Source organism: Battus philenor, unplaced genomic scaffold (genome assembly GCF_028537555.1).
Source record: "Battus philenor isolate CCGP_79_NKW_IND1 unplaced genomic scaffold, ilBatPhil1.0.hap1 SCAF_22, whole genome shotgun sequence".
Lineage (NCBI taxonomy): Eukaryota > Metazoa > Arthropoda > Insecta > Lepidoptera > Papilionidae > Battus > Battus philenor.
Window position 1 is genome coordinate 527,678 of NW_027181685.1, and position 26,585 is coordinate 554,262.

Consider the following 26,585-nt stretch of genomic DNA (forward strand, 5'->3'; position numbering starts at 1 on the left):
CAATATTAAAACTTTAATATATAAAATTCTCGTGTCACGGTGTGCGTGATTGAACTCCTCCGAAACGGCTCGACCGATTTTCGTGAATCTTAGCGCGCATATCGGCCAGGGCGGAGAATCGGACAACATCTATTTTTCATCCCCTAAATGTTAAGTCCACCCCTAAATTTTTTTTTGACAAAATATTTGTTTTTTATTTTTTCATGATACAGCATACAAAAACACATACAACCCTAAATTTTCACTCCTCTGCGATCAACCCTTATTTTTTATTTCTTAATTAAAAACTTATTTTTTTGCTAAGAAACGTTTGCGGGATCAGCTAGTTAAATTATATAAAGCAAATAGTTATTACAAATCTAAGTACACCTATCCCCCGATTTACACGGTACTCGTTTTACACGTTTTCGCTTTTACACGGTTTTTTGAATAAGTTTTTTTTTCGTTTTAATAACCGATTTTATTACCATCTCTCGTAATGTAAATATTTCTGCTTCAAACATCTAATCGGCACAAATAACTTCGATTGATGACAATGAATTCGATCCTTCGATTCCGAAAAAAAGATTGAGAATAATTTCTTTTTTGTTCTTCTGTTTAATGTATATTGTAATTAAATATGAAAAAAAAAACAGTTTTTCCGTAATATATTAAATATTTTTACATGTCAATGCATTTTATTTTAATTTCTGTGTACACCTAAAATTATTGAAAAAAAAATCCGCAACTGTTAAATAGCAAAATCATGCATTTTCTGCGAGTTTTTCGATTTACACGGTTTTGACTTGAAAATTTTTTATTTTCGATTTACACGTTTTCCTCAGGAACGCATCTACCGTGTAAATCGGGGGATAGGTGTAATAAGTATACAGAGTGTAGTTGTCAGCATTTCAGCCGATAGATGCAAAATACAAGACACTGGCCCCACAAAACATATTTATTAGGGGATATACCATAATCGTAACGTTAGGTAGGCGGTTTAACGATCGCAATTTGGTATTTTGGTACGAAGAGGGCGCTACTGTCTATCCTACAGAAACTTGTTTATGTACAGTGGCAATCCTATATAATTATTGCACAAACTGTGAACTATATAAAATTATGTATATGGAATCGAACCCACAACCTGTTATCTCGAGTCTCAGTCATCTACCGTGTAAACTGTGATTATTTTTACCAGCTCCTTGGAGACATTTACACTGACTTATTTTTAATACTTATCTCACATACGTAGCTATTTTTACTATTACTATTCCCATGCAATTACCAAATAGTGTATAGTTTGATATATGCAAATCAAATTAACAAATTGCTTGATATGTACATCGACTTCGCATTAAAGTAAATTAAAAATTTGATATATTTCTATCACTATATGTATGTCTTTTATAGAAATGTAAACTATGCATTTGATCATATAACGATTTTTTACAGTTGTTTCGCATGTAACCACGAAGGTTTTTTAAGTTGGTTTGTGTTGTGCCAATGTTATTCCAACGAATTTCATATATCACTGTGATAGTTCTTGCTGATTTAAATTGAAACGAAAACAGCGAACGAATGATGAAGTTTCGATTTTTTTTAAATGAACAAAAATAATAAAATGACCCAAAAATAATTAAATATTTGTTGCTATAGTAGCAGCTAGTCTAGTAGTAGTATATCTAGTTTTTTTTTACATAAAAATGTATAAATATTCGAAATAGTCCACAGAAATTGTGTTTACATTATCCGATACAGTAAGGAAAACATTTGGAATTGCGACCACGTGACGGGCTTAAGTAGGTATTTGTTTATAAATCTAGGTTTTCGCGTAGAATCGAAGCAGTTCATTTCATAGCATTATTGACGTATTCAATGGGCATGTTTGGAGCATTGTTAGAGAATTTTGAATGGTTCAAATTGCACGCACACAGATACTGCGTATGCGTTTTATACCTAAAAATAACAATTGATTTTTAAATTATTTATTTATTTCAGAACTAGCTACGAAAAATTTCGTATTGTAATAACTTATTGATCGAATCACATATATAAATATTTTCTTAATTATAAAAAGGCTAACAGCTAGCAGATATGTACGCAAAAGTAGCAGAATGATATTCACAAGTCTTCACCTAAAGAAAGTAGGAAATTCTAGAAGTAAAACATTACACATTGATTCTTCTTATTATTATTTTTAGCCGGTGGACACCTGGCTTATGCCTCCCTCAAAGATCGCCAGGATGACCTGACCTGCGCTGCCTGTATCCAGCTACTTCACACTAACGACAGTCTACCTACCACTCGAGAACCTTTCTGCCCCAACAGCTATCACTAACCCCATTTTCTCCCATCGATGTACGAGGTGACAGAGGGATCAGTTTTCAAGAGAATGTGCAACAGCTTTCTCTTCGTACTACATGGTATATCCTTTTAATGATACAAATTGGATATATACATAATGTTATATAACATAGAGATATATCTAATAGATTCAGACGTTACTTTGCGGAAGTCGATCCTAAGTAATAAAAGGACTAATATATGTATACATGTAATACATGACGTACGTAATAATACATGACGCTTGTTGTAGTCTTTTTCCAACCAGTATTAGAAAACTGTGGGGGGAGGCATATATCCAATGGATGTACTGTTTACCAGAAAAGTAGATGTTTTAAAAGTCTAATGGATTCAGGCGTTACTTTGCGGAAGTCCATCTTAAGTAAGAAAAGGATTAATATATAGCTACTTCCGCTATGCAGCAGTAGTCGTGCAATAAAGTGCACCGCCCGCCAGCCAGTTGGTAAATGCGCATGCGGCAAACAATGCGAAATACACAACTGCCACCGTTAAATCACTCAACACGTGTTTTACCCCCCCACGGGGCATCTTCAGGAGTTATGTTACACCGATTAGTGCCAAACACAGAGTCACTATGGCTGACGGGCGGTGCGCTTTGTTGCACGACTACCACTGCATGTGCGGAAGTGGCTAAATATTGGTCCTTTTCTAACTGTCGTTTATTTTACTTTTTCTTCCTATGATGCTGTTAAACTTATATCCTCAGGAGTATTGTTACGCAATTAGTGCCAAACACTGAGTGACTTGGTATATATTTGTCCATTTCTTACACACACACACATATATATATATATATATATATATATATATGTGTGTGTGTGTGTGTGTGTGTGTGTGTGTGTGTGTGTGTGTGTTAGAGTAATCACCGTCTCTTCTGGCTTCAATCACCTTCTGACCTTTAATAAATTTACAGTCGCTAAAAAACCGATTTGCTCGATAGGTATTATATTTTTGACATCGAATCTGGAATAGGGAGATAGGTAGACAAATGAAATTAACAGACATAGCCCGGGCAAAGTTCAAGTAGCAGCGGGCAGACCAAATGACCACGTAACTAAACCATTATTAATATGGTAAATATCAATGTAATTTTTCTCCTCAAATTCGACCATATATCTCCCTATCGTTCTCAGCTAAAATGGCTACGTATTCGACAGCGCCGTTTTTTAATGCACTAACTACACTTTTCTCTTTGCTCTTTTCTCCAACTTCTCCTGTCTCCTTAACATCTCAATTTTAGTTCGTAGCCAGTGCACACGAAGACACTTCGCTCCTAGAGCAATCGTATACTTAGATATCTCCCATAGTACCGACTTTACTCACTCCTTCTCAATACAAGATATTCTTCTCAGGAACGCACTCTTCCTTGGTATTAGGATGATCAGCAATAGTTGCGCATTTAAAGCGAAGGTTCGAAAGCTTTCGCTTGACAAGTTGACGCAATCATCACGATTGTTGGTATATATAGCATATGAATAGATATTGAAATATATATATTATTGTATATTTATATATAACTGTATAATGTAGCGGCCATTAATATATTTATATAAGGTGTTTATATATGATTATCATTTTTCTACTCAATTTGATTTTACTATTTAACTTTTATAATATTAACTTGTTTTACCTACCTTTATTAATTTATCACTCTGTGTTTGGCACTAATCGGTGTAATATAGCTCCTGAAGATGCCCCGTGGAGGGGTGAAACACGTGTTGAGTAATTTGGCGGTGGCGGTTGTGTGATTCGCATTGTTTGCCGCATACGCATTTATCAGCGGGCTGGCGGGCGGTGCACTTTGTTGCACGACTACCAGTGCATGTGCGGAAGTGGCTAAATATTGGTCCTTTTCTTACTTAGGATGGACTTCCGCAAGGTAACGCCTGATTCCATTAAATAATTTATCACTGCCCAAATGGTTAACTGGTAGAGAATGCCTTCATAATTAAGTTCGCTGTTATATATGTAATGTATAAAAAGTGTTTAAATAACTAAATAAATAAATAAATGAATAAACAAATAAATAAAATATTACATCGGTCCTCGTAGTGGGGGACCTACTCGCGCAAAAAGTCAATGTTATAGTGTGAAATATTAAAAAAATTATCTTATCGCAATAATTTGGACAAAGTCACGTTATTATTGCAGTAAATATACAAATAATCTAAAAACGGTCAAAGGTCTATCCTGTTTAAAGACTCATAACATTTAAGTATTAATACGTCGATGTAAGTACGTTCTAAAATCTCGTAATTGTTTAAAATCGATCACTGCTTCCAAGGTCAAGCTTGCAGATTCTGGTGCACGGGACAAGAGGAGAGTTTATATCAACACGTGTTCAGCATTTTAACTTAAAGGTGCCAGTGGGGACCAAACTTCAACTTGAACTTCGAATTCTCTGCTTTAACTGATTATCCACAGAAAAAGTATCTGAAATGTGTCCAAGACCTCAATATGTTAGTAAATAAATGAGACCTTATTATTTGTACTGAAGTACATTTACTGCTAGACATGTGCCTCCCAATAGGAGAAATAAGAACTGTTCAGCATCCAGCGCCTATAGTCAGGTCATCGTTGTGGAGTACTTAGAGTAGTTTAACTACTGTAATAAATAAGTAGGTACAAAATAAATTGCACAAATAACTAGTCAATTAATAATAGGAAAAATAAACTGAAAATAGAATAAGAAACGTTGTATTGTAAAAAAAAGGTCAAACCCAAAAAAAGAAAAACTGTGATTTAAAAAATAGGATAAGTAATTAAATAAAGAATAAAAGAAATGTATCTAGCCACCTAAGAGTAATTAAATGTTGGAAGGAAGGCGATGAAAGCAAGAAGGAATGAAAGAACAAAATGAAAGATATTGTGAAGGAAAAAAGGTAAGAACAAAATAAATTGAGATGAATGAAAGTGAGTGAAGAATAAAGATAAAAATTTGAAAAACTTATTTGTAAACAATGACCCTGATTCCAACAAATTAGGGATACGAGAGGTCTCCAATAGCGGGGGCCATAAAAAAACTACTATAATATTTTACTTATTTGGTATAAAGACATCACCATTATCATGTATGCCGATAGAAGCCTACTGCAAACTTCATCAATAATATTTTTTTACTTTTTTTTGGGGAGTTGGGACTCTCGCACTTCCTCTGTCTTGGGTATACAGAGACTATTTTCATCATATTATATCCTCATGTTTTTTCCTTTTCAAAGTAATTTTTTCAGACATCTTTAATTCATCACAAATTCGGTCATTCCTTTCATTTTTTCCTAATCCTTTCATTCATCACCTAACTTTCGTCGCGTTCCTACAGGAATACTAATGTTTTACATTTTGTTGTTTTGATTTATTCTTATATTTACATTACTTTATAATTTAATTTTGGCTTTCCTATTTTCTTTACTATAATTACAGATATGAGTATTTCTCTTGATTAGTATTATACACTTGTTTGCTCTACTTGTTCCTTTTAATGATATCTCCTATGATCCTTCTACAGTATTCTGGAATGGTCTCGCGACTCTCCTCGTTATCCATAAGTGCTGCGATGTTCCTTTATTTGACTCCTTCATTCCTCGAGGATCGTCCAGATGTCAGGTCATGAAATGCCCGTTCCAGCGACTTCCTGTAACCTTGACTAAATCTTTGATCAATCTAGAACCCTCTCTACCTTCTCCACCACCAGCTCGTGAAATACGAGAACAACTGTGATCGATTTTTGCTAACTGAAACATTTGCTGTATTGCTGAAATGAGATTCATTTAGACAATTTTACAAACGAATAAACCATAACAAGGTAAGGCATGAATTGGTTTAGTCAAACCTATGTTATATTTCTTATTATATATATTAATGTCTTGTTTCATTCCTTTTTCCTTTGTACCTTATAGATTCTGAACTTTATCTGGCTTAAGAATATTTGCGTTTCTACTTACCTATATACTGCCTGTTATAGGTATCATTTCAGATATATTACCACCACTGCTAGACGTAGACCTCTCTAGATTTCCTATAGAACCTTTCGAAAGCAGCCTATATCTAATTTCTTTCTTTAATAAGATCTTCTGTTCGGTTCATGGGCGAATGTCTTTCGCTGCATTTGTAGGCCGAGGTATCTCAGTGTCCATCTGTTCTGCATGTTATATGCCCTACTTAGTGTCACATTACTATACTTACTGTATATATTCATGCCGATGAATACACACTGCTAGGTACATGTTTCTCCCGAATACCGCTGCAATGACTTGTCTTGACCCTGCCCGTATTCAGCGACTGCTCACCATCAGGTCACCACCTTGACTACGCCGTCACTTTACTAAGTGAGAAGTCTACCCAGGTCTTGAGAACCCCTCGACACCAACGGCCATCTGTCGTTTTGGGTATATATTTTCACTAAATTAAATAAAACATCTCAAATAAGCAGAAACACTATAAAGGCCGACAGCGTATCCAAACGAAAAATACACAACTGATTTTTTGTAAATACTATTTGATATCCATCACTAAGCAATTTAACGATGAGCGTGAAGTATCCAGTGTGTCGCCGCCTTTATGTTTTCGATTTTGGAATCTGCGCGTGCGCAACCGGCAGCGCATTTTGCCGCCAGTTCTTATGCGCTATCCGTCGTCGACACACGTCTTTGTTTAACAGTTAAACGCGCGCGATTAAATAATAATAATTATTAATTTAAATATACTAACTGTGATCAGTGTTGTGTGAACAAACAGAAGTTTAAACTTGGGCTAGTCGATGTAAGTCGTATATTAGTTACTCCGTAATTTAAGTAATGCAGTTACCCTCTATATCTTTTCATCTGTTCATACATTACGAAAGATTGTAATGTCACAAATTTTTATTAACATATCAAAAGAATTTTTTTTATTATCCTCTACAATTATTTATATATATCTACATATATATAAACCGATTATAAACTTGACTTTTAAAAAAATATGTTCAAATTGGATTGTAAAAACTGCAATTAAAAATTATAATTAAAGACACAAGGACGATCAACGTTGCAGTAAAAATATAAAATAAAGAAGGTGCAAAAAAACTGAATGCGAATGAATGTTGAGAGTGTGCATTTTAATTCACTACATTGTGTTATAAGTTATTTCTATATTTTATATAACCTACAACCCTGTTTATTTTTTCTTTTGAACTTTACGTACACTGTCCTGTATTAGTTAGGAATAATCGTTTGTAAAAAATATAAAAATTTTAGAAGTTTTCTTTGATTGATAATTTTAAAAAAATGTTATTAAGTTTGATTTTTGAAACGAAAACATTGTAAGTGAAATATTTATATGTATACATAAATAATTTTGATGATTTTCCAACACGTGAAAAATAAATATATAATTGGACATGTCCAAAAGAAAACATAGCCACACAATATTTTTAAGTTTAATGACATTACAAATGCGGTCTGCAAATAAATTGTACTTTTTGATAATATAACGTTATATATATATATACATATATATATATATATATTCAAATAAGAACTATATTTTTCTACTGTAGATATAAATGAGAACTAATTCTATTATATCTAATGGCTGATATAGCAAAAATAATGTAGAGATAATAAGTATGGAATTGTGTACTTGTGATAAACTATATATATATATATATATGTATATTTATATATATATATATATATATATATATATATATATATATATATATATATATATATATATATATATGTGTGTGTGTGTATAACTCTTCTATTTTAACTCGTATCGAGTCGTCTTTCCAATTACCCCCTAATAACCAAATTGCTCCCTTTTGGGCATAGGCCCTACGTTGGGAAACACTGCTACAGGGGGATATAGCATCACCACGCTTGATAGCAGAGTTGACGATCGCAGTGTGGTATTATGGTACGCAGAGGACACTGCTGTACATCCTCTGGAACCTTATTTGTGAGCAGTGGCAATCCTATATAATTGTTACACTAAGTGTGAATTATATAAGATTGTATCTAAAACATCTGACAAGAAATCTTTATCACATCAGTAAAATAAATAAAGAATTAGTTTCTGTCTCATATTAAAATTCAGTAAAATAAAAATAATGAAATTAACTAAAGTATAAGATGTCTTTTATAAGAGGTTTATGAACGGAGCTATTACTTCGGCATCTTGAAACCATTTTCCACGTAGAGATGACGAAGTGGTCGCACGAACCGTAGTGTTAAAACTGGACATTGTAAGAGCGTCATTAAATCTGAAAAAAGTATATATATATAAAAAATATATAAAAAAGTGTATATATATAAAATGATCCTTTATTTAAGGTTTGGTTGATTAAATAATGAGCAGAGAATATGTGAGAATATTGCATATGTGGCTAGAAAAAAATCATAATAATTAGTTGACTTCAACTTAGTTACAACTTAAATAGTTTACAATTTAAGTTAGGAAATAGTTTAGGAGACTAAGTAAACACTGATATATATATAGACCGCAAGCAATAAAAAAATCGAAAATAATAAATGTAATTGTAAAAAATACACGGACGCTAATGTCTGTGGAATAAAAAATCGTGTTTTACAATTTTTTTTCATTTCATTTCCATTCGAAAATAAATTTTAAAATACTTTTGCACGGCCTATGTATCTCAATATAATACATCCATATGTATCTAATAAACACTAAATGTAGTTCGTTGTGCTTGCAATTACCTTATTTTTGTCATTTTGCGTACAGTCAATTGTTATAAGCAGCGTGACATTGATCTTATTTGGTGAAATAGAAGCACGTGGCGACCCGAGCCGAAGCTATTTCGGGTATCCTTAAGCTTTTCTACCTTATAAAAGGACTCAGGATAGGCGCCTCCTGTATCCTACCACTTCGGATCTGCAGAACCTGAAAACGACATTTGTGCAGAGAATTCCAGTCCAAAAAAATCTACTTAGATTTTCGTTCGAGAGAAAAGTTTTAATGTTTAACTTTCAAATCAAGATATATATATGTATATTAGCAAAAAGAAATTTATAAATTAATAAAGTTTTTATGTTGATAAAATTCAATTACAGTGTAAACATACAATCGTTATATACATTATTTTATATATGTAAAGGCTTTTAAAGGCTTGAATATATTAAACATTATTGTACAAAAAAAACTCTAATAACTCCATGTAAAGCGATCACTATAAAATCTATTGGTATACGAAGCCATTAACTTCTAGCAGTACAAAGTCTGTTGAGATAGATAATAAACAATAATTAATTTGAATTTTTAACAGGTGGCGCAAAAGTAATGTCATAATATGAAAGTGCTTTAATTTTTGCAAATGGCGTCAAATTTTGCTGTGCGTAGATATTTATCATGTAGATATATAGCGAATTAATTATTAAAAAGAAATAGAGTAGATCTATAAGAATAAACTATAATGTAACTATACACGTCCTCCAAGGCTTCAAAATGATGATGATATATTTCATTATTTCTACTTATGTGATAAAATATCGATCTGTCGTTTTGATTCAGCGTGAATTTCTACGTAATTTTCCTCGTCATGGCGCTCCAGATCAGTGGTCTTCAGAATTCATCCTTTGGGACTATTTAAAATCTCATTAAGTTAATATTGAAGAAGATATTTGACGAGAAACAATTCAAAGTGCTAAAATTATGCATCGACTCTGTAGGTGGCCACTTGAGTTATATCATTTTATCTAATTAATTTAATCAATCTTATATGTTAAAATAAACTCTTTTTTATTACAGACTTCTTTTTTAATTTATAACAAAATGGCTTCCAGTTTAAATTTTGACATTACTTTTGCGCCACCTGTAAGTAATCCAAGCTATTTATTATTTCTTAAACAATTGATTTCTCGAAAGATTTTACATATACATTCATCACTTGACATAATTTACATGTATAATCAATCACCCTGTATAATAAACTACAGCTGTTAGTCTCCTATATAAATGAATGTGATCACTGTCGAACTGGATCATGGTATAAAGTGTTCTTTTCAAACTCCTTTATCATTGTCCCTTACGTACGTTGATATGTAAAAAAATAAACTTATCAGAATTGGCAATAAAACTGAATTAAATCGTTTAGTTGATTAGAAAACGTCGATATTAAGTCTATCGATTTTAGCGTACCGTGTATTAGGTTAGAGCAGGGCTTCTATACTATGGGTCGCGACTCCAAATGGGGTCGCGTGGCAAAATTCTGGGGTCGAGAGATTTTAATGTCAATCTAATATAAATACAATTTTATAATTTTTTGTACAATTTTAAATTTTAGATTTTTGTATGTTTCAAAACGAATTCTAAAACTATATATTTTCATATGTATATGCATATTGTTACTTAGTAAATAAATCATCAATTTTTTTTAATATTTTTATGGGGTCGTTAAGAAACTCGCAATCATAAATGGGGTCATGAATGACCAAAGTTTAAGAAGCCCTGGATTAGAGGCATCTTATGTAATCTGCAGCAGCCTTGAAAATCGATTACATTCTTTTTAAACTTCGATACAAGAACTAAGAAATTTAGGCATATATAACACATGTAACATTCATATGTAAACACGATATCACGTGATATTTTTTATTGATTTATTATTATTATTAAGTAATAAAATAACTATCTTGATCTTGCATATAGACGTCGCTACGATGACCAATCTTACGACACATGTATCAAGATATTTCTTACGACATTCATTATTTCGACGGTTCTTCTACTGGATGGTTTAATCACGCCTACCCGCGTCTATTGGCTGTCTTTACCCGAGAACATTTCAGGCCAAACAACCATCGATATCACAAGAGATATATATAAATCTCCCACTGCTATTTCAAATGAAAAATTATTAGTACTCCGTGTAATTCAAACATATAAAAAAACAAAAGAAATCGAATTCCATTTTAAACGGTTTCATTTAGTTCGACCCGTACGGAATTTGTTTGGTTCAAAATTAGAAATTGAAATTTAAGCACCTTCCCCTTGTCAGATTGATCTGAAATTTGATACACACATTTAATTTAGATGACAATACAATATAATAAAATCAATAACTTTATAAATCTAAGATGGCCGCCGATACAAAATGGCGGATTACATATTTTTCCTTAACCCCCTCAATATGGGTATTGAAAGGGCTACACTAGTAAAACACGATGATTATGTCAAAATTTAAAATTCAAGATGGACGCCGTTCCCATATGGCGGACTAGGTACATATTTTTCCACAACCACCACAATATGGGTATCAAAAAACCGTTTAACTAAAAAGTTTTTTAAATGTATTTATTCATTAGTTAGTTTATATAATTTCCATGTGGAATTTCCCCCTCCTACTACCACTTCTTCCCATCAATTACATAGGATCTCGCTGTGAAACTCAAAGCACTCTCCATTGTTCTCTGAATGAACTTGAGCCTTACAATAAGTCCCAGAATCCTAATATCACACACGATTAAAGACCTTCGTATTAATACATTGCGGTATTTTAAATATGAAGATGTTAAGAAGCATTCCATTTTATTTTATTTACCTGGATTTATCGACTCAATTAAAACATAATAAACAATCAATTAAAAATAGCATATACTATTACCTTCACGAAACCTTCCGCTCCGTGAACTCAACTCAGATAAAGTTGTAAAAGCCTTCGGGCTTACAGCACCTACATCAACGGAGAATAAGTAAGTATTTACTTGACATTTTTAAAGTAAAGGGACAGTCTCTTGACAAGTCATAGTGATGTTAAATATAACAAAACATCTGTCAACTATCAACAACAAATTTGATTTAATATATAAATGTCCAATGTTTTTCTTAAAATTATCAGATTTAAAAAGATTATAATTATATATTCTTTTTTTCTTATCGACACAACCTGCTTTGTATATCTCTCTGTTCTATTGTGACGTGGATCTAACAATATAACATTGGACAAGTCGACATATACTATCCCAGAGTAGTTTTATTCCCACGAAATCACAAGACGATATCCAATATGTGGCTATTATAGTATATCTTCCTGTAAATATCTTTGTGCAATATCTAACTTAAAACATTATAGGCATTTGTAACAAGTTAGAAAAGTGACGATTTATAAAAAAAAAATATTTAAACACAAAGTAAAAATTAAAATTCAAAATGTCGGTACAATTTTTTAAATTTATTTACTTATTTATAGTTTATCTGTGCTCATAACGAGAACAAGCTATCGCCATAAAAGAATATAATAGAAACAATTAGGAAATAAATATAAATCATCCATTAAGATCTGTATAGAAGATGCAATATATCTATTTACGTATCTCATTACTCCGTCCATTTGTATACATGTTGACATGAATTGTTATATCGAGTTTGCATATAATAGGGTATAATAAACTTCGTACGCGATTGTTGATCTGTGATCCGTTTATATGTGTGGCTTGGTAACTGGTAATGTGACCTATGATTTTATTTTAATACCATCCCGTTCTGTGGACCTCACGTTCTTCCGTGCCATGTATGAGGCAAGTATGTTATATTTTAAATAAATGAGTGTTTCTGCTTTTTTTATAAAAGTAACAAAATTCCATCGTCTAAATATGTTATGCCTTAATATCCGTTAGAGTTTTATTTTAAAAACATAGTACACACTTTAAATATTACACTGGAATTAAATGGAAACCATATGATACATGATTTTTGTAACAAAAATATCAGTCATTACAACATTATTTGTATGATTAGAATGACATCCCACATAAAGCCCACCTTGGGGCAAGATGCACCGCAAACGTATCATACAAATAATAAAGACACCGGCGCGTGCGCAGCTCTCGTTAAGCGACCAAACATAACCATACTACAGTCACAATATACACCTGCACGGGAGGTATAGCCTTTAATATAGATTTCTACGTGTGGATACGTTCCTTCATGACGGACGTGGGTGTTTTCGAGTAAAGCTTCGCCCGCTGCTTTGCTTGGGTCAGGATCATTGATCACGTCGTAATCTTGGTCCTCTTCGGGTCTTCCGTCTCGGCTGTCTCCCATATCCAACAGGGTGTTCGGTAATGTATATACAACGCAAATATCAGGGAGAAGACAATACCCTCCCTGATAGGCGGAAAAGAAACCATGAAAGAATTCCTCAGTTATTGCAAAAGAATTATACAATATGCAATAGAAAAAAATAAAAGTTAGGCATCAACAAACAAAAACAAAAACAAAAAAGATATGTAAAAATAAATAATATTAAACTGTGATAAAGATAAAGATAAAAATGTGATACAACAAAACTATAAATTAAGAAAATGTAAAATGAAAAGAGGATGAAAGAATGGTAAAACAGAGCAAAAGGGAAAGAAAGCAGAATTGTGGTATAAAAGAACAGAATGAAAGATTATGTGAAGAATGAAAGAGAAGAGAATGAAAATAAAATAATTAAGTGAATAAATTAAATGCTAATAAAGTCCCTATCCCACCATAAATAGGGGTACGAGAGGCCACCAATAGCGGGGGTAATAAAAAAAACGCAAATATAAGGTATAGTTCCTCTTCCTGCAAACGTCATCGTTGTACTAAACCTGCTAGAAAAGTTTTTTGCTCGCGGACCTCCTGTTTCTGTGAGATCTATATCGATAAAGCTGCATAAAAACTTAATTGACTAGCACTAACTTAAAACACATCTTAAATTAGATTCGAACCTTTTAACTTAAGTGATAAATATTTACAACTATAATTTGTACTTAGTTGAATAAATCAATTATTTTTTTGTCAGTTTTTAATAAAAAGGCTTTTAGTAGGTGGTTGTGAAATAACCTGTGCACGTACTTGATCGTCAAATCTGACGAATTGAACAAACAAATTGTATATATGAAGGTTACAAAGACGATATATTTTCGCACTATATCCAACACTTATTTTACAGTGATAACTTTATAACGGTGAGCGTTCATTGGTTGAAAGATGACAAACCAATGTCGCTATTATGTTATGTGTAATTTCAAATGTCTATATTTTTCCCAATTTTGTGTTTTTTTAACAATGATGGAATTTTTTTTCCATAAAAACCTTCTACATAGTATTAAGACATATATATAAAAAGACGAATGAAATCAGTTAAGACGTTTTCAAGTTATATTTCGTAAAATAGAAACCGGAATTATTTTTTTGTATAAAGATTCTTTCGAACATTTAAACGATTAATTAAAAAAAAATGATTGTCCGTCAAAAAACTATGAATATTTAGTTTATTATCTAAGTAATCGTTCCTCACGCTAAACATTTAATACTGCTATAATCAAAGGCCGCTTATGTTAATTACAAAACATAATGTTTTTTTTTTATTGAAATCCGGATGTGATTATAAAAATGTTTTTAAGCTTTTTTTTAATTTCGGAGTGGGAGGAAAACTAGATGGACAAAGATACCCTGCTGTCTGGAGGAAGGACAGGGTTATGTGGAATTTCTACCCAGTAAAACCATTCCCCTATGGAACGCACAGGTAACCCCCAATACTGTACCGAAGCGAGCCAGACCACTTCACGTTTCTCGGATTCGTATTCGCAAACCCTTCAATCACCTTTTATAACAGTCATGGGATGCCTTACACCAGCACTTTTCAACATTAAACATAACCAAAACCTAAGCTGTAAACTAAATGACATCAAATAATATGGCAATGGAAGACAGGTGATGCGCAGATTATGAATAAAAGGATCAGACCCAAAGAATATGTGATGAATGAAAAAGGATGTAGCAAAAGAAATTGCTACATAAAATTCCTGTCCCTACGACAGAGGGAATGATAGGCCCCAAATAATGAAGACTATTAAAAAGACAGTCGAAGTCTTACGAATGGATATCATCATCTTTTGATGTTGTATTTGACCAGATACATCAAGAGATGATTTTTAGAAAAGGCAACGCGTATAAAAGATGCCGCTAAAGAAATAGATAAAGCAACGAAATAGTTCCAATAGCGGGAAAGGAATAGAGAAAGAAGGAGGAGGAAGGGTAAGTTAGGATTTCTTCAGATTTAATTTTTTTAAATGTCAGCAATAAAGGCTTATTATTACCAGTATTTTTCAATCTCTTTCGTGCCATGCCCTAGTTTAGCCTTTCTAAAATTCTTATGCTCGCCTATTAACATATATTATTCCCAATTAAAGCAAAAGGGTTTAACTACCCTCTTAAATTTCTCCCTTTAACAATCAAGTTGTCCACCTGTGGGGCGTGAATCTCACGTTGGAGAACACTGCCTTAGACCTATTCTCATTAACCCAGGCTATGGGCTAGCTAACTTACACAGCCTGCCACATAATGAAGGACATTTTTACACAAATCATCATTTCCTTACAGAATATATTCAGTTAATTAAAATATTCAGTTTTTTATGTTGTATCCGTTCTTGTGAAATCTCTCTAATAAAAGTGTATCGAAAAATAGTTCCAATACAAATGAATTATAAGCTCATTTTCCAGAAAAAGTTTTTAAGTTTTTACATCTAATTCTAATCATTCTGTATAAACTGTTCGAAGCCAGCTCGTATATTACGAGGTATGCCAACCTCCGATCATATCATTCGATTCTTCAGCTTAAAGGCTTTCCAAACTGGTAGTAATGTCAGTCACGCATTAGTTCAGGTCTCTGCGTCAGGTCAATCCATGGAGTACTTGCCAAAGAGATCTCCGAGCTAGGTGATCTTACAAACCAGTACAGTTATATGTAGCGTCGAATGTCGTGGCTGTTTCGTCCTTTCCTACCTACAAAAGAGATTTATATTGAGTAAGAAAAGGAGTTATGTTACACCGATTAGTGCCAAAAACAGAGTGTAAAACACTTATCGGTGTAACATAACTCCTGAAGATGCCCCGTGTTTCACCCCTCAAACACGTGATGAGTGATTTGATGGTGGCAGTTGTGTAATTCGCATTGTTTGCATACGCATTTATCAGCGGTCTGGCGGGCGGTGCACTTTGTTGCACGACTACCACTGCATGTGCGGAAGTGGCTAAATATTGGTCGTTTTCTTACTAAGTATAGATTTCCGCAAGGTAACGCCTGATTCCATTAAAGATTTATATTGAACCAGATCTGCGCATATCAAACCCGTAGTAATTTTCATATGCCATTTAGGCAATGGTCTTGTTCACACCAATACAAAACCTACAAAGATATACAAAAAAATATGTATTATGTAACCAATAGTGGAAAAATAAGATAAAATAAACGTATATAGATAATAAATCTAGCGAAACATCAACAACTTTGTGCAAAATATATCAAACAATTGCAAATTGTTAAACTAAACAATTTTAAGTGTAAGGTATATTACGATGTACGTGATCGTTTTGTCTACGGCTGTCAATGACGTTTACGTGCTTATAATATAAATAAATATTAGCCGGTTGCATTACATAGATTTTTATTATTTACCTCCGGTTTGACACATACATATACAGAAATTCTGTTTTTAAACACTAGGAAAAATATTATATATCTTTTAATTCTACGCGTTAAACATTAGCTTCTTCTTCGTCATCTTCTTTTAGGCTGATGAATGCTCATTGGAAGGCACAATCCTCTCCCAAAAATCATCACGATGTTCACCAGCGACTTTCCACAGATTTCAACTGTGTTGTCGGTCTGCTGGATCGTGGTCGCCACTCGAGAATCTTCTGGCTCCGACGATCATCAGTTGAAAGAGCGATATGCCCAACTCACTGTCACTTCGAACGAGCAATTCTTCGAGTTACATCGGCTATCTTGGTTCTTCTGCTGTTCTCCCCATTACTGATCCTCTGATCTCGTATAGAAACTTCGATCATAGCCCTCTCCATTGCTTTCTGGTTGCACTGAAGCCTTCTTTAAAGGTAAGTAATAATATAAATATAAACACCTCTGCTTTTACCGAGCTGATGACGTCAATGAAAATATTAAAAAAATCACGTGTTGAGTCCTTTTGAAATGATTGTAGAAAAATTCTTTGAAATATAAAATATATTTTTATTAATATTTTTAATAAATTGGCCAGTTTTAATATTTTTCAATTATACTGAAGTATGAGATAAAATTCATTTAGTCATTGGTCGTCAACTTATTGTGTATTTATTTTTTTTAATAAATTTTATTTTTGACTTTATTCTGCTTCGCAAGGTGTTATAGTTGTGAAGAAGAAGCAGGAAGATACTCCACAACAACACAACTATTAATAAAGTTTAAAACAGATTTATACACATGTAAGTATATATTCGCTTTTTAGTCCAAGGACAAGTTGTTACCTTTCACATTTTAGCGATGATGTGCGAACCTATAACCTAGGAAGTCAAGGTCTTAAACCAATATACTCCCATTGCACATCACGTGAGACATCCATCTTAACATTCATCATCTTCCGAGGATCTGAATGATGTACTCTATCTACCTTGTAGTGGACATCCTATGATGCGCCATTCCATGGTCTTAACTCCCGAATCATAAAACTCCATTGATCATCTGTTCACGCTATGTGACCTTCATCAGCACTTCAATTTGTCAATTCATAGGGTTATGTATGTTTGTACTACAAACCAGGTCATTTCAGATTAGATTTAAGAAATCCTGAGCAAAGCCTTCTATCTCTATCTCTTGTTATACCTTCGTCGACGTCGTTTCGGCCTAAAGCCTATGTCCCTTCCTAAAACATCTGTATAAGAATGGGATTGACTATAGTGGACTGTATTTAATTAAAAGGCCTTGGTCCAGAGAATGAATTAATTTATTAAGACTTAATTTCACAAGGAAGCGAAAACACGTGTGCTCGGTGGCGGCAGGGAGCAGAGAGAGCGCACAGATAAAAACATATTTTACAAATTCGCTAAACCATAGACAAGATCTTACCTAAAACATTTTTGGTTGGTACTATTGCCAACAACATCCATGGTGGGATATACCATAATCGCCACTCGCAGGAGTGTTGGCGATCGCAGTGTTGTATTTTGGTACGCAAAGGACGACGCTGCCTATCATGAGGAAACTTTTTTATGAACAGTAGCAATCCTATATAATTAATGCACACAATAAATAAATAGATAAAAAAAGGATAATATAGAACCAAAGTGATACATAAAACTGTGATAGAGAATAATTATAGGATAAGTAATAATATTGTAAAATAAAAATGTACAATAAAAAAAAAGTAAAATGAAAAATGTAATAACAAAAGAGGAAAGAATGAAAGATTGAACAGAGCAAAAGAGAAAGATAGAAGAACTGTAGCATGAAAGATAGATAATAGACCGAAAGAGACAATAAAGTACGGAAGAAGAGAAAGAAAATAAAAAACTATGTGAAAAAATAAATTGCAAATAAAGTCCATGTCCCACCATAAATAGGGGTACGAGAGGCCCCCAATAGTGGGGGTCATAAAAAAAATTAATGCACAATGTCTGAATCATATAAGGTTGTATCTCCAGAATCGAACCCATAACCCATGATCGCGAATCTGTTCGTTACATTCTTGAATTAATATAAAAACTAAAAGTATATATATCTTACATCTTCCTGTACGCAACAACCTTCATGTTTTGTTGCATTTGCATATAAATGTAAAGATTGAACTTGAAGATATGAAATAATTTACGTGTTTTTTTTAAATAACATTGTGGTATGTATTCACGTAAATTATTATATATACATTTAGTTCTATGAGAGGTATAGAATTCAAATATGTATGTATATATGTAACCAGTGAATATGTTATATGTAAAGTAAAATAAATCTTCGATTTCTAATGCTAAACTTTATTTTACCTATTTATAACATATGTAAGTTCGAGACGCCGTCTGCATATTGCGTACTTCGCACAGTGGAACTGAACACAGTGTTTTGCTGAGTACCCACAAAGGCTTAAACTCAAGGAAGGTCTTGTGTCTTTATGACCCTGCGAAAGACCAAACCGTGACAGACGTAATTGCCTGCTTTTACTTATATCGAAGGAGAAGAGTTAAGTCTGAACTAGAATTAGGAATATAAATCACCGACCAAAGTAAAGATAGCAGAAGGTGCCGTTTTTTTTTTGCGATTCTGTAAACAAATAATAGAACAAGTAATAAAACAAATTAATTCGAAAAAGGATGAGCGGAATATAGATGAAGAAAAAGTAAATTACTTTGATATCGAATAATAAAATATACGTAAAAATACAAATTACAAAAAGGAAGGAGGAAATAATTATATATAATGTATAATAATAAAATAAACAAAAACAAAAATTATAAACATTTAGATTATAAAATAAAAAAGAGTGAGATATGTGGTTAAGGATGGGGATGTGGTTAAGGTGGGGGATATTAAATGTAAATAATATGCCGCGAGAGAGAAAGAAATTATGAAGGATGCAAGAAAAGAGAGCGGAAGAGATAGAGATGTATAAGAGACAAAGAATACTAAATAAACAAAAATGTGAAAAAATATATTTAGATATCCAATTCCTTGCCATAATATCAGAGTAAAAAAAAATGTAAAATCTGAGTTGTAACAAAAAGTTTTTAAGGAGTTTCCGTGTATGTGATAATCCTTCCTTTCCTTTATCCTACCAAATAGTCATTAATCTACCACACGGAGCATAATTTACCATGCAGGTCGTAATATAATGAGCGGAGAATAGATACTATATTTACATTATTATAATATTAACGTGCTATTTACATAAATAAAGAATGCGGTCGATTCGTTGATGTCTTAAAACGAATGTACAAATTAAATGTCATAATTATTGCGTTAGATAAGGTAACAGAATTATTCATATGACATAATATGCGAGTTTTTATTAAGTTTTTAAAGTTAGTTGTTTTGAAATGTTTACACAAGTTATTATTACAATTTACAGATGTAAAATGTGTTTATTTATAATCTTTATACGGATGTATTTCAATTCACACTTTTTGTATTAATTATATAGGATTTCCACTGCTCACAAACAGATTTACAGATGACAGATAGTAGCGTCCTATGCGTATCATGTCAGACTATGTATATCCTATCTTCAGAGTGAACCTATGCCTTGCAGTGTGCATCTATAGTCTGAAACTGCGACAGCTCTTTATGCGTTGTACAATAGATTACTTCATACCTTATATGCATTTGCAACCTGTCTGAAAATTGAAATAATTCATCGTCAGGTTTGATTAGTAAGCGAAGTAAATATATATATATGTGTATATATATATATATATATATATATATATATTTGTTTCTTGTATTAATTAGTTATAAATAGCTTAACAACTATCTGTACTCACCAAGTTAATTTGATACTTGTCTAGTATCTCCTGGCTGGTGTGCTCCAAGCGGTATCGCGTTCATTTAGCATGAGTTGACCTCGATAAATCCCAGCAGACACTTGATATTGCCTGCGATCTCGGAGGGACGCCGTGATCCGAGATGGATAGAACAGTAAGTTGGTACCCATCTATACCTAAGTTGTACGAGGGGGCACGTTCTTCCAGGCACGTCCTGGACAAAAGACTGGCTGTAGGCTGTCCGGGTCACGACAACCGAAGCAATGCGTTAGAGCCGAAAGCATATGTAAGTATTGCCTCTTTTGCTTGTTGGCACTCCTCATGGCTCATCCATTGCTCACAGCGTTGATCTCTAGTACACCACTTACCCACTGATAGAGGGATTCGGGACTCCGTGCATGACCTAGCAGAAGCCTTCGGAGGTAGCATCCTTGCCCTTGGAGCCGATATGGCCTTTTAATTTTTTAAAGCTCTTCTTTATATACATATACCGATAATAAAGCTGAATATATTGTAGATTAGAAATAAAAACTTCTAAAAAATGTAGTCATGTGAATTTGAATTAAGAAAGTGACTTTACAAAAATTGGAAGCCTATTTCATAAGCTTTAAAATAATATCATAATATCAAAAATCTGCGCAAAATCTTTTAATTTAATCGAATTCAAATCAAAAAGTAACAAAAATTTAATTAATGAAGTAAAAGGATAGTTAAAAATAATTGAAAACTAAATGTTGCGAATAATTTATTAAATCAACAATTATCGTTGCCATCCCTGATCTTAATTACAACTTTAAAATTGTTTCTCATCGACCTGATAGCCCTTACTACCAGATCTTGAGGGAGAGCTTAACATTCCTCTTAGAGCACTGTCTTTAGCGCTAGATTTCTGGTCCCGACCCTGCATTTCAGCTCGTCAGTCAAGTTCTTTTCATTTTAGGAGAAGATCATTTCTATTCTAATTTCCTTCAATTTGAACTCATTCTTCTCTTGGCGATCGCTGTCTGAGTGATCACTGTCAATAAGGAAAAGAAAACAATTATAACAAATTAAATGAGAGATTATATTTAACATAATGCCACCATAGCTCAGTTTTAATGGAATGCTCTAAGATTAAAACATCGTCAATTAGTCAGGCGTTTTAAGAACCTCCTTCTCGAGTGTCGGTTAAAAGTATGGCGACTGTCGGTAATGCGGTACGGATATATCCGACGACCTCGCGGTGTCGCAACAGCTGTACGCTTTGCAAATGGAATGGATAAATATTGTCGCTTGCGTAACGATCTCTGCATAGGCCAATGGAATTATTGTTTGATAGTGTACAATCGAACGCCATACTATGAATTGGTCGTGTGGGTGAATGGGAATGAATGAAATGAATGAAATCGAGGAGAGAAAATTTATGATGATCAGTGGCGTCCTCTATGTACCAAGATATCACACTGCATATATCCCCCCATAGATATCTTTCGGGTAAGCCTATGCCGTATAGTGGACGTCTATGAGCTGAGACATCTTTATGTTATGCATCTCATTCTCTTTCTGCGATGTATCGCTCACTATTAAGTAATGTGACCATTTTTGGAAAGTTGTTAGCGCTGTGTTACGTCACATATGCCGGTTTTCGTCTGTGCGTATTGCTTCTTATTACAACATTTTAAAATTAATTTTTGTTTACTATCTATCCCCGCAGATTTTGCTAAAAGATATTGGCATGTCGCATTAAACATTTCAGAGTAAACACTATATATACAGAGTTATTGTACAAACATACAAAAGTTTTTTAGCTTCTACATCTATTAACAATCAACGTGTATAGCAGAAAGACGAGATGATAATTCAAGTTATAGTATATATGACACTTTTTGAGTGTGATGTATAAATTTTTTCTGCATCCAAATGCTTCGGAACGATACTAAGATTCAAGACAGCTAAAACCATTAAATAATACAATAAGCAAATGCAATATTGATGTTTCTAAGTTCATGTAACCTTAGTTCGAAGTCATTTAAATATTTAAGGTTATCCCAAATGTCCTAACTTAAAACCAAGCGAACTAAGCTACCTGGAATTAACTATAGAACATCATTTTTATTTATTTTCATTCACCAAATAAGTTTGTTTTTTTTATTTATTTTTAGTTCACAAACCAGTTGTAACACTTGCGAATATGTAGTGATAATTTTGAAGTAGGTAAAAACAAAGTAAGTGACCCCTTCTTACTACTTACTATAAGTAGGAATTTAAGAAAAAGAGGGAGTACAAGGTTTCTGCCGTTTTAGGATAGAGATATATGGCGACTGTTAATAAAAAAAAAGTTTCACGAGAAGAACAAAAATTTTAAATAAATTAGAATCAATTGATTCCTTTCTCAACTAGAAATATATGTTGGAATGTTATTTTTTTAAAACACTTTCATTAAAGTACCTGATCAACAGTGTCTATACCAACAAGGAATTCCATCTAGAGTCACCGGAAGATAATTAAACCTGCAATGGGTATAATTCAATCACTATAATTGCGTAAGGATAATGCCAATTGTAATTTAATTGAATCTATTGCAGATAGAAGCCTACACCTGTACGAGAGACATTGTAACTTCTCAGTGCTACTTTCAAACAAATATTTATCTCAATACTGTTGCAACAGTGCTTTTATAGATTCATCCACCGCTTCTTCTCAAACTTCTATTCATATCTGACGGTCGTGTCCATCTTGAAGCTCTTTGACTGAATCTATGGACTTGATCGAACCGTGATCAATAAAAACGGGCCTCAAAAAAAGAGGCTCAAGGTCACCTTAAGTAATGGAGAGGGCTATGCTCGGAATTTCGCTGATCGAATCAAAAATGACGAGATCCGCAGAAGAACCAAGATTATTATATATATAGTTCGATAGAATTTCTCGCTTGAAGTGGCAGTGGGGGGGGGGGGTCACATCGCTCATGGAACCGATGACTGTTGGAGCTGAAAGGTTCTCCAGCGACCACATGCCGGTAGACGCTTCTCGATAGTTACGGTCGAGGGAAATCTCTGGATGCGGACTTGTGCCTATCGCTGAGGTGGGGATTATGGCAGCCAATAAACAAAAGCCCGTCATTTAGATCTAAGGCTATAAAATCTCGGAGCTTTGCTACTAGAAAGAATCAGAAATAAAGAGTAAGAAAGGGACTAATATATAGCTACTTCCGCTATGCAGCAGTAGTCGTGCAATGAAGTGCACCGCCCACCAGCCCGCTGATAAATGCGCGTGCGAGAGGTGGCATATAAATAACAGAGCGGTGAGGGATGGAGCTCTAGTTCACGGACCCTTCCGTGATCTCGTTGAAATGAAGCTGTAAAAGCAAGGCTAACAGCAAAAACTTCACATGAGACAATAGACAATAGGACGGAACTCACTTTGTGTTTGGCACTGGTCAGTATAACATTACTCCTGAGGATGCCCGTGGAGGGAGTAGTGTTTCGCATCGTTTGCTGCACGCGCATTTATCAGCGGGTTGGCGGGCGGTGCACTTCATTGCACGACTACTGCTGCATAGTGGAAGTAGCTATATATTAGTCCCTTTCTTACTTAAGATGGACATTCGCAAAGTAACATAGATATAGAAATGAGGAGATCCGCGAGAGAACCAGTCAGGGATATAACTCGAAGAATTGCTTGTATGAAGTGACATTGAGCGAAGCCAAAAGCATCTCGGGTGGCGATCAGGAGCTGGTACACGTTGCTAGGCCCACCATTAATAGGACCAATGACTTAGTAGGTCGCGGGAAAACGTTGGACACTAGCAGCGCAACACCGGGCATCGTGGCGATCTTTGATGGAGGCCTAGGTCTTACAGTGGACGTTTATTATACAGAAAGAAGAAGATTAAACCAGCGCATAAGTTGTCCACACAGTCATTAACTACCTAGTTTTCGTACAACTAAAGGTTTATCGAATCAGGTTTAGCTTTTTGGCTCAAAATAAACACTTGTTGACATTACATATTGCAGACATTAGCAATTTTACTCTTTACGCACGTAATATTTTCTCGACTCTTCAGTTTTATGTCACGTAAAACTTATAAACAAAAGTAATAATGTTTTATAACCTCAGCAAATTTTATAAGTAAATTAATTCAAGATCACACAACATATATTGTTCTTAGAAACTGCTAACTTAATTTTTAGATAAGCTGGCTTATCGGAATAATGTATCATCAACTTAGTGCTTTAATAGGAAGGTCTACGATCATTGTGTTTTCGTGGCCCAATTGTGGGCCTCTCGTACCCTTATCTTTCGGAAGAGTAGGGTCGTTTTATTTAATTTAATAATTTTTTTGACACTATTTTTATTTACACATTCTTGTTATAATCTTTCGTACTTTATCTTTCTTTCCACATTTCTTCTGCTCTGATCTTTCATTCGATATCATTCATTCCTCACCTCATTCCTCAGTTTTACATTTCTTTATTTTATTTTATATACATTTCATTTTTATTTTGCTCTATTTGCTAATTTTTTGTTTACACTCATTCTTACTTTCAACTTTTATTTCTACTGATTGCTCTTTCTGCAATTTTCACGGCCAATGTGTTATTGGGCCCTTATTAGCAACCTACCACGAATCTACCCAAGGATAGTGCAATTCTCTGAATTTGTGTACAAGATCTAATCGGCAAAAAGGAAACCCATAGACAAATGAAAGTATCCGATATATCCCAGCGAATCGGCAAATGGAAATAGCAGTTGACAGGACAGGTAGCTTTAAAAAAACATGACCGCTAGCACCTTAAGGTTCTAGAAAGGAGTTCATAGTCCAAATCGGAAATTAATTAATATGTATAGGGGAGAGTAGGGTAATGAGAGTCAGTGGGTAATGAGAATCACCCACACATCCACAAAACAGTACACGAGAGCGACACGTAAATGAGGCCCTCTACCCTGCCCTGGCCCCCAGGAGTTGCCTCTAAAGTCTCGCACCAGTTGGCGCCCACACTTCTGAGATACGGCTGTATTTTGTTTTTTCGCTCCGCTGATCTAATTTTTCGTCAATGTAAATTAAAAGGTAAGTGTCGAATAATTTGCAGTATACGATTAAGACATTCACACGTGTTTAGTTAGACATTCAAAATTGTGATGTGCAGTTCTTAGCGTGTTAATATGTTACAGTTTTATTTTCATTCATTTTTTTTCTAATTTGTGTAGAAGTGGGTAATGAGAGTCGGTTGACTCCCATTTCCCACGAATGATCATGTATCGAAAGAATCATAATCACCAGTTCCGAGCACATCAAAAGAATTTCATCCCATAGTACCGAGCACACCAAAACAGTCAGTGTCTGCGATTAACTCATCAGATCCTAGCACTTCAAGTCAAATTACATTGCATGATTTAATCAAGTTACCAGAGAAGACACGTATTATTAATACAAGACAATGCCGAAAAAAACAACATGCAACACTTTTAACTTTAACGCCATTGAAAGAAAACCTTGTAGAAAAAGAAAATTAGAAAGAAAAGAAAAAAGGAGAAACACAGAAAGAAAATAAGAAATGGAAAGGTAAAGGTCAGGGAAAAAAAGTAAAGTAGTGAAGAAGACTCCTGAAAAGGTAAAGCGTCAAATACTTCAAGAATCGAATGAAACCTCTGTATCTGATGTTGGTACTAACGATTTGTGCCAGCATGATGGGGATGATGACCTAAAAGATGTGGGAAACAAGTGCCCAGTATGCAACGATTTCGGCAGAAACAATGAGATGTGGTTCAGATGTACCTCATGTGGTCTATGGGCTCACTCGGAATGCACTGGGTGGGACTCAGCTCAAGATTATGTCTGTGATATGTGCTAGATTTTCATTGACTCTGATTGCCCCCAGGGTGACCACCATTACCCTCATATCGGTGCAATGGGAGTCAAATCTGTTTTTTTTTTAAACTTGAATAATTTTCAAAGTTGATTGCCAAAGTGATTGAAACTGATCT

At 33.9% G+C, this 26,585-nt stretch overlaps 1 protein-coding gene across 1 annotated transcript in view; it reads left to right on the forward strand.

Annotated features, from left to right (window-relative positions):
• Positions 1-7,006: 7,006 nt before the first annotated feature.
• ldd (lipid droplet defective) overlaps positions 7,007-26,585 on the forward strand; it is a 137,744-nt gene continuing 118,165 nt past the window's right edge. The window contains exon 1 of the mRNA XM_068766793.1: positions 7,007-7,104. The gene's annotated coding sequence lies outside the window, so the exon portion shown is untranslated. The remainder of the gene's footprint in view (positions 7,105-26,585) is intronic.